The sequence below is a fragment of the Microtus ochrogaster genome, unplaced genomic scaffold (genome assembly GCF_000317375.1).
Source record: "Microtus ochrogaster isolate Prairie Vole_2 unplaced genomic scaffold, MicOch1.0 UNK36, whole genome shotgun sequence".
Classification (NCBI taxonomy): Eukaryota; Metazoa; Chordata; class Mammalia; order Rodentia; family Cricetidae; genus Microtus; species Microtus ochrogaster.
The window spans coordinates 3,748,674-3,760,821 of NW_004949134.1; the positions used below are offsets into that span (position 1 = coordinate 3,748,674).

General features: G+C 37.1%; 1 non-coding gene and 1 pseudogene across 1 annotated transcript; one reads left to right on the forward strand and one right to left on the reverse strand.

The window, feature by feature from the left end:
- Positions 1-3,532: 3,532 nt before the first annotated feature.
- LOC113458504 lies at positions 3,533-3,639 on the forward strand. The gene has a single exon (XR_003378873.1). It is a non-coding gene; the product is annotated as a U6 spliceosomal RNA (small nuclear RNA).
- Positions 3,640-5,518: 1,879 nt separating this feature from the next.
- LOC101982554 lies at positions 5,519-6,663 on the reverse strand (annotated as a pseudogene).
- Between the last annotated feature and the right edge of the window lie 5,485 nt (positions 6,664-12,148).

Here is a 12,148-nt window from a genome sequence, read left to right on the forward strand (position 1 = left end):
TTCATAGCAGTATTATTTGTAATAGCCAGAACCTGGAAATAACATAGATGTCCCTCAACTGAAGAATGGATAAAGGGTGGCACATCTACACATTAGAGTACTACTCAGCAGTAAAAAATAATGGCATCTTGAATTTTGCATGCAAATAGACAGAATTAGAAAACATTATCTTGAGTGAGCTAACCCAGACCCAAAGAAACGAATATGGTATATACTCACTCATAGTGGATACTAGTTATAAACAAAGGGCCACGAGCTTATAGTTCAGGATCCTAGAGAAAATAAGTAATAAGTTGAAACTAAAGAAAAATGTATATATACCCACCTCGAAATTGGAATCAGATAAAAATTTGGGAACAGGGGGGCAGGGATAGAAGGGAGGGGAGAAGGGGGGTTGAGGAGAACTTGAGGGAATGGGATAGTCAAGATGGAGGAAGGACAGATATGAGAGCAAGGAAAGAGGTATCTTGATTGAGGGAGCCATTATGGAGTTAGCAATAAACCTGGCTCTAGAAAAATGCCCAAGAACCCACAGGGATGACCCCAGCTCCTAAGCAATAGAGGAGCGGGTGTCTGAACTGACCTTCCCCTCTAGACAGACTGATGATTATCTTAAATATCACCATAGAACCTTCATCCAACAACAGATGGGAGCAGAGGCAATGACCAAATTAGATGTTTTATTTATAAGTTGCTTAAACCATGGTGTTTTGTCACAACAATAGAAAAGAAACTAAGATGGTTACCATGGCAGCTTTAAAATATTTAAATTAGTCAAATATTTCAAAGCATTATTAACAGAAATAAATTTTTCTTAAATGATATCAACTTCTATATAGTTTAATTTTATTAAATCTTACTCATATCTCAATGTTACAAAGAGTGTTACAAAGTCTTTGCATTAGAGCTAGATGGAACAATTGCTATGTTCCATGCTTTATAGAACTAATGAAGAATAGTAAAGCTAATCTTTGAATTTTCTATTCAAAATTTTAATTTGTTAATATAAATATATTATCTTTACAAAAATGAACAGAAAATTTGAATATGCATTTATAATAATAAATAAGGAAATACATGATCTTTGTAATTATAACCCCAAAAGTTCATTTTTTATTCTTTCTGTTTTTATTTTTATTGTCATTTTTTAATTTTCAAAACAGGGTTTCCTTAGAAATGCTGGAACTGATTTTGTAGATCCGGTTGGTATTGATTGCCCTGTGTCTGCTTCCTAGAATTAAATATGTGCCACCACACCCTGATAAAGCTCAATTTTCAAATGAATTTGTTTTGTATGGATTTTATGTGTGATATGTAGTATAAGAACACTGATTCACTTCATTAAATATTTGTATCTGGATTTAGGACTTTGACTTCAGCATATTCATGTGTGTTGTGGATGGTATTAAAGATTAAACCTAAGACTTGCACCTGCTAGAAAAGTTCTATACCTCTGTGCTTTTACAGCTCTAGTTTTCTTTTTACTTTTCATTTTAAGACAGAAACTCAATAATTTCCCCAAAATAACCTTTAACTTTCTCCTAGTTTTAGTTTTTAAAGGATTTTAACTTTTTTATATGTTGGGTGTTTTGCTTTCAAATATGTATTCTTGTGCATTTTGTGCCTCTTTCAGCCAGAAGATGGTATCATATCCCTTGGTGCTAGAGTTACAGACAGTTAATAGCTGCTATGTGGGTGCTGAAAAACAGAACGCAGTTTCTCTACAAGAACAGCATATGCTCTTAATTACTGAGCTATCTATCACTTTAGGCCCTTATCTTATTTTGTAAACATTTTCCATTATATTTGATATTGAAAATGTGTCTGTTGATGTCCTCACTATTTTAATGGTTATTGTGAAAAATCTAAGCCTTTGTAAATACTGAGGAGTATAGTTTTTTTTCTCTCTTTATTGCTTGGGGGTCAGTCATCCAGCTCCCAAATAAATACTTGGATACTTATTCTTACTTATGAATGCCAGGTCTTAGCTTGGTTTATTTCTAGACTAAATTTTACTTAAATTATCCCATTTGCCTTTTTCCTGTCTGCTTTTACCGTTCTCTATTCTATACATCTTTGTTTACTTATTACTCTATGACAGTGTGGCTGGGCAGCTGGCCCCCATGATATCCCCCTTCCTTCTCATTTTATTTTGCTTCTCCTTTCCCCTCCTCTTCTTTATTCTCTCTGCCTTCCAGCTCCAACTATTTCTTTCTCCTGCCTAGCTTTCTCAGGCCAATCAATTGTTTTAGGCGGCAAAGAAACACAGTTTCATGGAGTTAAACAAATGTAGTATAAAATAATACAGCCCATCTTTCCATCATTAAACAAATATTCCACAGCATAGAAGAATGTAACACATCTTTAACTAACATGCCAGAACAGCAAAAGATCTGGAAGGAATCAGGAGAGGGTAATAAACATGATAAAAAATATTTTGTTTCAAAATGTAAATAAGGAGAAGAAGAGAGAACACGAGCAAGGAACTCAGGACCGCGAGGGGTGCACCCACACACTGAGACAATGGGGATGTTCTATCAGGAACCCACTAAGGCCAGCTGGCCTGGGTCTGAAAGAGCATGGGATAAACAGGACTTGCTGAACATAGGGGACAATGAGGACTACTGAGAACTCAAGTACAATGGCAATGGGTTTTTGATCCTACTGCACGTACTGGCTTTGTGGGAGCCTAGACAGTTTGGATGCTCACCTTACTAGACCTGGATGGAGGTGGGTGGTCCTTGGACTTCCCACAGGGCAGGGAACCCTGATTGCTCTTCAAGCTGATGAGGGAGAGGGACTTAATTGGGGGAGGGGGAGGGAAATGGGAGGCGGTGGCGGGGAGGAGGAAGAAATCTTTAATAAATAAATAAATAAATTTAAAAAAAGGGAAAAATTAATTCTTCTCTTTTCATTTTTAAATTGTTCTGTTTTACTTTTTAACTGTTCATGAAACTTGGATAGATAAAAACTAATTATAAATATATTTTGTTATATAGCATTAATTATATATTTGCTATTATCCAAACACATAGTATTTTGAGCATATCTCTACTATTTCCTACTATTCTCCCCTTTCTTGCCCTCTCATCTGCTATTACTTCTTTTTGTTCTCCTGGTCAATTTTTCTTTTACTTTCAAGTCATATGTACATAAATTACTTTATATATTCATATACAGTATAATACTTACAAGTGAAACAAAATGTGATATTTATTCTTGTGAGATTGATTTAATCAACAATTGCATACACTTTGCTTAAACTTACATAATATGATTCTTCTTTATGGATAAAATTTATATGTATGTATGTATAGATAGATAGATAGATAGATAACAATTATATTAATTTTTTATCCATTCTTATACCAATAGGCACTCTTTTCAAGGCTTCCTTCCCTATCATGAATAATGTTGCAATAAACCTAGATGTGCTAGTACCTCTATGATGCATTAATATGAAGTCATTAAAATAAACTAGTCAACAAATGACTGAATGATATGAGAAGCTATTTCTTAAAACTAAAGTATGGTGCTCACTTCAGCATCACATATACTAAAATCAGAATGATGTAAAGATGATTAGTATGGTCCCTGAACAAAGATGCCACATAAATTTGTGAAGTGTTCCATAGTTTTTCTAAGAGTAGTCCCAGTGAGTTCCTAGCATCAATAGTTTAGCAGAAACCAGAGTCCTCAAACCAGAACAATGACTCTTTGCAACTAACACTTGCACACAAAGACATATGGGTAAAAGAGGATAATGCATGACTCACTATGTCACACTACAGCTTTCATGATTAGTCTTTCTTTTTTTCTTTTTTCTCTTAAATTTTATTTTATTTTGTGTGTGTGTGTGAGTTTACAATGGCAATGAGGAAATATGAAGGGACAAGAAATAATTGGGGTTGAGATGCATGATGTAAAACAAAAAGGATAAGTAAAAGAACGTTTAAAAAAAGCATCAAGTTTTTACAAATGGGCAATTAATATGTGAAAAATGTCCAACATCAATAATTATCAAAGAAATCCAAATTAAAATGATATTGTAATTCTATCTCATTCTACACATAATGACAGTCATTAAGAAACCAATTAAGTAATAGTGAGGATTTGAAAAAAAGGAAATTCTTATGCACACCTGGTAGGATGTAAAATAGTACATTCATTATGGAAATCAGTAGGGACACTCCTTATAAGACTAAAACAGTATCACATGAATATATCACATGATCCAGCAATATTAATCCTGGCATTTTCCCAGTAATCATTTTTCTTTTTTTTATGCTCAAATTTTTATAGGATATAATATAGAATTGCTTCAAAACAAATAATTCAAGGTTTGAAAATTAAGTTAATAAAGTGCTGTTCAAAATATTTTCCATACTGACTCTTATTGCTAACAAGAACAACATTATTCAGATCATTTTTGAACATTGATTTCACGTACCCATTTCTTTATCTTCTTTAGCTTAATAAACCAAAAATCATTTCTTTATTTGCTTGCAAAGAAAGTTCTTTCTCTTCCCTTCCATGCTCATTGCTAGAATGGTAGTCAAAATATTTCCCACCTAAGACAAGGAAAATTCAAAACATTAATTTCTGCCATATCTCATGTTTGAAGAATTCTTTTTGCTGGTGAATTGAGTTGGATCTACGGAACTCATGGAAAGGCAGAAGGGGAGAACCCACTCCATAAAAGTTGGTCTATGATTTTCTCAAGGTAATATATACACAAAATCCATCTCTCTTTCCCTTTCTGTGGTGTGGAGAATTGTCTGTATTCTGTCAATCATGTTTTAAATGAACACTGATTGGCTAGTAGCCAGGCAGGAAGTATAGGTGGGACAACCAGACAGGAAGTAGGGCAATGAGTACAGGAGTATTCTGGAAAGAAGGAAGCTCTTCCCACAGTTCTGTCCAGACGCTGAAGAAGCAGGATGTGACCTGCCCTGATGAAAAAGGTACTGAGCCATGTGGTTAACATAGATAAGAATAATGGGCTAATATAAGTTATAAGAGCTAATATGAAGCCTGAGATAATGGGCCAATCAGTTTATAACTGATGTAGACCTCTCTGTGTGATTTTCCTTGGGACTTAATGAATGCGGGAACTGGGCAGGACAGAAACCCCAACAAGCAGGCCCTCATGTTACATTTCTCTGGGTTTTTTCACTTACAATAATAATAATAATAAATATTTTGAAAGAAGAAAACATAATGATACATATATGAAAATTGTTATATATCATAGAAAAATAATACTTTGTATGCCAGCAAAAATTAATTTAACATATACTAATTTTTTATGTAAAAAGTATTTTTATTATGTTAAAATATGTCCTGAGCAGCATTTATTTACATGGAGAGTTTAAAAAAACTGACTTGTGATTATTTGCCTTGTTTTCAATTAGAGACATGATTACACACATTCCTAGTAGTTTCTGAAGCAGATCTGTCAGTCTGTCACATCCCACCACAGAAGAAAGTACAGGATGGACAGTGTTCTCTTTTGAACTTACATCTTTAGAACAGTTGGAATGCTTTTCCCTGAGTACGTCAGGTGGAAGCCTCTGTTAATTTGGTCGAAGGATAGAGTGTCAGTTACACATTCGTCAACTCTTATCTCTTTTGACATATATTCAGACACCAGCTTTGGGACACTCCCTACACTCTTCCATACTCCAAAGGAGTGCCTTTCCACGTGCATCCTGTCACCAACTGGAATTAGTGAGTGGCGACTTCTTCACCTGAAGCAGCTATGCCGACCACCACACTGACTCCCCACCCTTTGTGCGCCACCTTGAGGCTGCTCTCATGACCTTCATGTTGCTGAAGCACCCGAAAGAGTAATCTACTCCCCCATCTGTCACCTCCATGAGTACTTCCTGGATGGGTTTACTGAAATCCTGGGGGTTAGTACATTCAGAGGCTACAAATTCTTTGGCCTTTGCGAATTTATCTTTATTGATGTCAATACCAATGATCCGGGATGCACCAGCTACTTTACAGCCCATGATCACTGCCAATCCAATTCCTCCCAGGTCAAAGATGGCACAGGTAAAACCAGGTTCCACCTTGGCAGTGTTCACAGCAGCACCATAGCCAGTTGAAGTGCCATACCCGAGAAGGCAGACTTTATCCAAAGGTGCTGAAGGATCAATTTTAGTAACGGAGATGTCAGCCACAACTGTGTACTCAGAAAATGTGCTGGTTCCCATGAAATGAAAAATAGACTTTCTTTGCAGGTAAATATACTAGTGTCATCTGGCATTAATCCTTTCCTCTGAGTGACTCATATCTTCTGGCAAAGGTTTGTTTTAGGATTCACACAAAATTTGCATTCTCCACATTGTGGGATGTAAAGTGGGATGACAGTGTAACCTGCCTTCACCTTATTGACCCCTTCACCCATGCTTTCCACAATCCCAGCGCCTTCATGTCCCAAGATCACTGGGAAACACCCCTCAGGATCAGTTCCACTCAGAGTATAGGCATCTGTGTACAAATGGCGGTGGCGATGATCTTAATACGAACTTCATGAGCCTTGGGAGGTGCTACTTCGATTTCTTCTATGAAGAGAGGCTTTCCAATTTCTGAGGCGACTGCAGCCTTGCATCTGATCACCTGATTCACCATGTCCGCAAGTTGGGGTTCCTGAGCTGAATTTCAAGCAACAAGTCTAGCATATCCCGGTATGGGTTGGTCACGCATGAGGGGCTGGGCTGAGTGTGGGGGCGGGGCTATGATGCAGAGGCTGCATGAGTAGGTTGCAGGGGTATGTGTGTCCTTTTTTTAAAAAGTGTATAGCCCAGGCTGGCCTCAAACTTGTGATCCTCCTGCCTCTACCTTCTTCAGCAAATCCTATCGGCATGCGCTACCACAACCAGTACTAATTTTTTTTTTTTGATTTGGAAGTATTTTTTTTTATTTATTTATTTATTGAGGATTTCTGCCTCCTCCCCGCCACCACCTCCCATTTCCCTCCCCCTCCCCTGATCAAGTCCCTCTCCCTCATCAGCTTGAAGAGCAATCAGGATTTGGAAGTATTTTATTGAGGATTTTTGTTTACATCAAGGATATTGGTATGTAGCTTTCTTTGTTGCTGTTCTTGTGTCTTTATCTGTTTTTGCTATTAAAGTAATACTTTATAAAAGAAGTTTGTAAGTGCTCCTTCTGGTTTTTTTTTTTTCAGTTTCTTTTTTTTTTTATTTATTAAAGATTTCTGCCTCCTCCCCGCCACTGATCAGGAGCAGAGGGAGAGAGAGCACGAGCAAGGAACTCAGGACCACAAGGGGTGCACCCACACACTGAGACAATGGGGATGTTCTATTGGGAACTCACCAAGACCAGCTGGCCCGGGTCTGAAAAATCGTGGGACAAAACCGGACTCGCTGAACATAGAGGACAATGAGGACTACTGAGAACTCAAGAACAATGGCAATGGGTTTTTGATCCTACTACACGTACTGGCTTTGTGGGAGCCTAGGCTGTTTGGATGTTCACCTTACTAGACCTGGATGGAGGTGGGTGGTCCTTAGACTTCCCACAGGGCAGGGAACCATGATTGCTCTTTGGGCTGACAAGGGAGGGGGACTTGGTGGGGGGAGGGGGGTAAATGGGAGGCAGTGGCGGGAAGGAGGCAGAAATCTTTAATAAATAAAATATTTAAAAAAAAACAAAAAGCAAAAGTTATTGAATTAATCCTGTTTCTCACATATTTATAGAACTTAAAATAGTATAAATCTAAGTAGTTTTGCATAAATTCAAGAATCATTAGAAAAACTTTCTTTGAAACAGTATCTTCCTATATAGCCAGGCTGGCCTTGAACTCAAGACATGGTCTCCTCTCCTAAGTACCTGGTCAAATGTTACTATTTTTAGTTGTTCATTGATGCACACTTCATGCATATCTTCAGTGCAATTTAACTGTTTGTTTTGCATGTGAAAAAGCTGGAAGAACATGATGGTTGTAAGAAACCAAATCTGAATGAGGATCAGATAATCATATGAAAAAATGCTTATTTTAATTTTTTCTTTATTTAGGCTACTTCATGTTTGTCTTTTACCTAAAAACCAAGAGTAATTTCAGATGAATACTGAATGTGTCATATCATCAAGTCTCATGAGAGCATGCTTTCTTTGACCTTGCAAGTGAGAGGTGAATATGACTTTTGTAGAAAATAATTAAGAATTTACTGAAGTTAAGCTTGATATATCAATTGGCAAAAGATAAAATGTTACTTGTTCTTCAATGAGATGGAAAGTGAACTAAAATAGAATGTCTACAGAGGAAACTTTTTTTAACTTTTTCCATTGGTTTTGGGCTTAAGCACTCCACCTGGAATACAGCTGCTAGCAGGACACTCTGATGAATGGGAAGATGAGTGTTAGCTGGCTCAGAGTAAATAATTAGGAAAGCAAAATTATTTTCATAGTCTTTGTTTGGTGTATGGTGATAATGAGATTTCTGTTCTCTATCATTTGAAAAGATTGTTAGATTTCACGGAGCAACTTTCATGTGCATTTATTTTTCTTTGCCTTAGCCTTTCTGAAAAGGTAAAATCCTATAATTCTCAGAAGCAGTTTGCATTTATTTTATTGTGTATTTCCTTTTTACCTATGAAAACATGTTTTATCTGTAAAATTATTTAATTGAGACTGGAGATATAGCTTAGAGGGTAAGACACGTTGTTGCTCCTCCAAAGGACATAAGTTTGATTCTCATTTCCCACGTGGGGGCTAACTACTGTCTCTAACTCCATTTTGAGAGTACTTGACACCCTTTTCTGGCCTCTGGTGGGTACCAGTCATGCACACAGTGTCAATCATGTTATAAATAAACACTGATTGGCCAGGCTGGAAATAGAGACAAGAAAACCAGACAGGAAGTAGAAATGTTGTAATTAGAACAGGAAAGTTCTGGGAAGAAGGGAGTTGATTCCTCCCACTCCTGCCCAGACCATTAAAGCAGCAGGATGTGATCTGCCTCACTGAAAAAGCTACTGAGCCACATGGCTAACATAGATCAGAAAAATGGGTTAATCAAGATGTGATAGTTAGCCAGTGAGAGGCTAGAGCTAATGGGCCAATCAGCTTATAATTTATGGAGACGTATGTGTGATTTTCTTTGGGGCGAAACAGTTGTGGGGTATGGGACAAAAACAACAACAAACAGGACCCCCACTCATGTTATAGAATGGCACCCACTTGGATAACTGCATCCACATAAAGCCTGAGAAAGCTTTGGAAAGACTAGAGTAAAACATTTCGGTTTTCAGCCATAGCAGAAAAAAAAACCTGAGCTGTTTTAAAATGCAGGCTTTCCGGGCTGTCCTGCCAGGGAAAACTCTGTTTCAAGCAGGCGGTCCAGACTATGGAGCTATGGACACAGTGTTGCAGCTTGCTTCCTGGCAAGAAAACCCCATAGGGTTTTTTTTTTGTTTTTTGTTTTTTGTTTTTTTCGAGACAGGGTTTCTCTGTGGTTTTGGAGCCTGTCCTGGAACTAGCTCTTGTAGACCAGGCTGGTCTCTAACTCACAGAGATCCACCTGCCTCTGCATCCCGAGTGCTGCGATTAAAGGCTTTGACTGTTGTTCATGGACACACTATTGCAGCTTGCTTCCTGGCAAGGACCTTAAAATACCATAGAGTTGTGGCAAAAGTCTTCTCCATATTCCTTAGCAAATTAAAGACCCATGTGGTCAAAAAAAGATATACAGTAAAGAGAGATTCAACGAGAAAAAAAAAAACTCTAAATGGTTTAAAGTGTGTTAAAAATATATACAGGCTAAAGATTAAAGTTCTAAAAAAAAGAGAGTAGCCTGGGAGGCAGAGAAAGACAGATCTCTGTGAGTTCAAAGATAGCCTGGTTTACAGAGGTAATTCCAGGACAAAGATATACAGAGAACCTGTCTCAAAAAGTCAAAAGTTAAAAGTAAAAATAAATGAAATGGAGGTTAAAAGAAAGCCATGCAAAGATGGAAAATACACAGAGAATCTTGATACTGTATGCTATTATGCTCTCTTTAAATTGTTTGCTGAGGAAGGAGCAACAGCTGCTAAAAGATATTTGCTTATAAATGCTGCAGAATTAATCCGAGATAGGTATTTTAAAAATACCTTGACTTTAAAATTAAAGGCAAAAGGTATATTATTTGGAGAAGAGATTTTTCTTTTGTTTCCACAGAAAATGAGAGGGTGTGGATTTATTCAGAGTTAAGAAAAATCAGCTTTGATCAAGGAAGACCACCTGAGAAATCTGGCAGGAATAGATGGCCCAGATGTCTGAGTTCTTCATTCAGAACAAATTCAAGACTGCTGCTTGAGATGATCAAGACTCACAGGATACTTCAGTCAGGACTTGATCATAACTCTAAATTTTCTTTAGGTCCCCATAAGAATATCAGCACCTCCAACCAGCTGGAAGTAGCCTGGAATACTATGCCCACATTCCCAAAAAATGGACTATTGATATTTTCCTTTTTTTTAAGAGGGGGAATTTGTGCAAGAGAATTGTCTGTATTCTGTCAGTCATGTTATAAATAAACACTGATTGGCCAGGTAGGAAATATAGGTGGGAAAACCAGTCCGGAAGTAGAAATGATGTAATGAGAACAAGAGAATTCTGGGAAGGAGGAAGTTGATTCCTCCCACTCCTGACCAGACCACCAAAGCAGCAGGATGTGATCTGCCCCCACTGAAGAAAGGTACTGAGCCACATGGCTAACATAGATCAGAAAAATTGGTTAAAAAGATGTAAGAGTTAGCCAATGAGAGGCTAGAGCTAATGGGCCAAATTAGCTTTATAACTTACAGAGATCATTGTGTGATTTTTCTCTGGGACTAAACAGCTAGGAGTACTAGGCAGGAGAAGAAACCGAAACAAGTAGGCCTGGCCCTTCATGTTACACACATAGTGCACAAACATACATGCAGACAAAATACAATGTGTACAAAGTAAAATTAAATAAACTTTTAAACTCAAAATTAGTTTATTTTATTGGAGCAAGATAAATTACTCGGTGCTTAAGAGTACTGGTTCTCTTGCAGAGGATCTGGATTCTGTTCACAGTGCCTACAAGGCTGCTTACAATCTCTGTTACTTCAATTCCAAGTTATTCGATGCTATCTTCTGGTCTCTTCAGACAATGCACATATGTGGTATACACAAATTCTGTAGGCAAAACAGTCATATACTTAAGTCTTAAAAATTATTTAATCAGTTCCTCCTTAGACTAGATATGATTTCCTAGATGGAAAAGTCTTGTAAGGTTTCCAGAGCAGAGAGAGATGAACCCAGGAAGCCCAAACAAAGAAATAGAAAAAATGAAATGAAAAAATGAGAAATCCAGTATATATTATATACTAAAAGAGGATTGCTATTATGAGCCTTTGAAAATACATTCAACAAGAGAATCTCCAAGGATTGTGCAAACTAAACCTCAGAAAAGCCCCAGTGAAGACAAGGAAAGCAGGTACATTCATCTTATCATTTCCATCCATCACTGGCTATGGGATATCCTGGATTAATCCTTAGAATTTCTTAAGTTCTCTGATTGTGGAGCTAACAAGAGGTCCCTGTACTATATATAGAAAGTCCATATAAAAGCAAAAAGATAAACTCTACAGGTGAAGATTGGACATTATGCCGAGGACATCTCAAATGGCACAAGTAAAAGCAAGCCCTAGAAGAGATGTCTCAGTGGATCAGTGCTATGTCCCAAATTATTTATGCATATACTAAAGAATTATCTTCTTGTAATCTTTCATGAGCTAAGCATTAGTAAAATAACATGAAGATTTAAGCCAAAAAGTCAGAAATCTGGTCTCCATTATGTATGTCTTCTCTTTAAGTTACCACACAAAATACTCTTCAATATTATATGTCTTGCTCTAGAATAATTTTAGGCTTTATCTGCTGCCTCTGTCCTAGTTTAAACCGTCACCACAATTATACAAAAATTGTTATTACTGAAACAATCACTTTACTGGCCTTTCTAGGACCTTCACATTTCTTAAAACCATTTAATAGTTCTCCAGGGAATTTAGAATAAATTTCAAAATCATGATCATCTTCCCAAAATCATGGTAGTTCCTCTTCCCAGAATCCCATTTCTCCCTTCTTCTCACAGGTACATGTGGTTTAT